General features: G+C 31.1%; 1 pseudogene; it reads right to left on the reverse strand.

Annotated features, from left to right (window-relative positions):
• Positions 1 to 2,610: 2,610 nt before the first annotated feature.
• LOC119471308 lies at positions 2,611 to 2,663 on the reverse strand (annotated as a pseudogene).
• Positions 2,664 to 3,366: the final 703 nt, after the last annotated feature.

Consider the following 3,366-nt stretch of genomic DNA (forward strand, 5'->3'; position numbering starts at 1 on the left):
TTCAGATATTGTATCCATTTTTCTTTTTAACTTTCATTTTAAGTTCAGGGTTACAAGTACAGGGTGTGCAGGTTTGTTACCTAGGCAATCATGTGTCATGGGGATTTGTTGTACAGATTGTGTCATCACCCAGGTATTTTGTTCATGTTTAAATTCAATTATTTGTACTTTTTTTTTTTTTTTTGTCTTTTGAAAAATGTCTGTTTAGATCTTCTGCCCATTTTTGATTAAATTATTTTTTTTTTTTTTTTGCTATTGAGTTGTTTGAGTACTTTATATATTCTGATTATTAAACCCTTTATGAATGGATAGTTTGAAAATGTTTTCCACATTCCATTGGTTGCCACTTCACTTTGTTAATAATTTTCTTAGCTGTGTAGAAGCTTTTTAGTTTGATTTAATCCCATTTGTCTGATTTTGCTTTGGTTGCCTGTGTTTTTGAGTGTAACCCATATAATCTTTGTCAGACCAGTGACCTAAAGTGTTTTCTCAATATTTTCTTTTAGTAGTTTCATTTTTTTCAGATCACACATTCGATTCTCTAAATCATCATAATTTGATTTTTGTATATGATTATCCAATATTCTCAGTACATTTCGTTGAAGAAACTGTCCTTTCCCAAGTATATATTTTAGGCACTATTCTCAAAATGAATTGGCTGTAAATGTGTGAATTTATATGTAGGTTCTCTATTCTGCTCCATGAATCCATATGTCTGTTCTTATGACAATAACATGCTATTTGGGTTAGTATGGCTTTTCAGCATATTTTGAAGTCAAGTGGTGTGATGCCTGCAGCTTTCTTCTTTTTCCTAAAGATTGCTTTGGGTATTTGGGGTATTTTGTGGTTCTGTATGAAGTCGTGTTATTTTTTTCTATTTCTGTGAAGAATGTCATTGGTATTTTGATATAGGTTGCATTGAATGTGTAGAAAACATTCAGTAGTTTAAACATTTCGACAATGTTAATTCTTCAAATCATGAGCTGGGATATAATTCCATTTATGTATGTTCTCTTCAATTTATTTCCTCACTGTTTTATAGTTTACCTTGTAAAGATTTTTCATGTCTGTTTAAATTTACTCATAGGCATCATATTTGTTGCTATTATATTGTGATTGCTTTCCTAATTTATTTTCTAGATTGTTCACTGTTGTTGTATGTAAGTGCTACTGAATTTTTAATGCTCATTTTGCATCCTGTAACTTTTCTGAAGTTCTCTATAAGTTTTAATAGTATTTCAGTGAAGTCTTTAAGTTTTAATACTATTTCAGTGGAGTCTTCAAGTGTTCTTAAATATAGCATTATGTCGTATGTGAACAACAATGTGAACAAACATAACTTGACTTATTTTCCAGTTTGGATCCCCTTTATTTATTTCTGTTGCCTAAATGCTCTGGCTATAACTTTTAGTACTGTATTGAATAAAAGTGATAAAAATGAACCAGGTTTTCTTGCTTTGGATCTTAGAGGAAAGGCTTTACTCTTTCACCGTTCAGCATAACGTTGGCACTGTGCATGTCATATATGATCTTTACTGTTTTGAGCTGTGTTCCTTCCTCATTTTGTTGAGAATTTTTATCACAAAGGAATGTTGAATTTTGTCAAATACTTTTCAACACCTATTGGGATGATTACAAGTTTTTTGTCCTTCATTCTGTTAATGTGATATACCACATTTATTGATTTGCCTATGTTGAAACAACCTTGCATCCCTGGGATGAATCCCACTTGATCATGATGAATGATCTTTTTATTGTATTCTTATATTCAGTTTGCTACTATTTTGTTGAAGATATTTACATCTATGGTCATCAGGGATATTATCCTGTATTTTTCTCTTTTTCTTGTGTCCTTGTGTGTTTTGGGCATCAGGGTAATTCTGGCCTTGTAGAATGAGTTTGGAAGAATTTCTTCCTTTCAACTTTTTGGAGCAGTTTAGGTAGAATTGTATTAGTTATTCTTTCAATGCTTGACAGAATTTAGCAGTGAAGTCAACTGGTTTTACTTTGATGAGTATTACTGCTTTGATCTCATTACTTATTAATCTGTTGGGGTTTTCTATTTCCTCATAGTTCAACCTTGGTAGGTTGTATGTGTCCAATAATTTATCCCATGCTAGGTTTTTCCATTTCATGGAGTATATTTATTCATAATTGTTTCTAATGATTTTTTCGAATTTCTGTGGTATCAGTTGTCATGTCTCCTTTTTTGTTTCTTATTAAATTAATTTGAGTCTTCTCTTTTATCTTGGTTACTGTAGGTAAATTTACCAATGTTTTTTGTCCTTTCAGGAAAAAAAACACATTTTTAAATTGATCTTTTGTATTTTTCTTATTCCCAGATTTATTTCTTCTCTGAAATTCATTTTTCCTTTCCTTTTACTAATTCTGGGGTAGATTTGTTTTTGCTTTTCTGGTTCCTTCAGGTGCATCACAAGGTTTTTATTTGAAATCTTTTTACTTTTTTGATGTAGCTGTTTATAGCTGTAAACCTTCCTCTTACTACTGTTTTAAATATGCCATATATTTTAGTACATTGTATTTCCATTTTCATTTATTTTAAAGTATTTTTATTTTCAAAATTATTTATTTATTTATTTTTATATTGGAGGGTTTCCCACCAGAAAGTTCACTAGAAAAATTCTAAAAGAGCTGTAACACTTATTAATATATTTTAACATTTCCTCCTTAATTTCTTCATTGACCCGTTAATTGTTCAGAAACTTGTTGTTTAATTTTCAAGTGTTCATATATTTGCCAAAGTTCTTCTTGTTTTTGATATCTAGTTTTATTCCATTGCAGTCACATAAGATATTTGATATGATTTTCACGTTTTGAATTTGTTGAAACTTATTTTGTGACCTATGGTCTATCCTGGAAAATGTTCCATGTACTGGTCAAAAAAATGTGTATTCTGTAGCAGTTGGATACATTGTCTGTAAATGTCAATTAGGTCCATTTGGTGTAGATTGTAATTCAATTCCAATGCTGCTTTGTTGACTTTTGTCTGGATTATCTGTCCATCACTGGGAGTGGGCGGTGACATTTTCTACTATTATCATATTACAATGTATTTCTCCCTTTAGATATATTAATATTTCCTTTACATATTTGGGTGCTCCGGAGATGGGAGCATATATATGTACAATTGTTATTTACTGTTGCTGAATTGGCTCATTTGTCATTATACAGTGACATTTATCTCTTTTTAACAGGTTACTGCCTATTGGGGGAGACCTATCCAGAGCTGCTGGCCAGAACATCTACATGTGACTTTGTTTCTTCACAACCTAATGTGTGGGGCACAAACACAAGAATCCTGAGATAGAGATAGTCTGTTGGAAGCCAAATTGTCTTTAAAAATAA

Source organism: Cebus imitator, unplaced genomic scaffold (assembly GCF_001604975.1).
Source record: "Cebus imitator isolate Cc_AM_T3 unplaced genomic scaffold, Cebus_imitator-1.0 Scaffold55, whole genome shotgun sequence".
NCBI classification, from domain to species: domain Eukaryota; kingdom Metazoa; phylum Chordata; class Mammalia; order Primates; family Cebidae; genus Cebus; species Cebus imitator.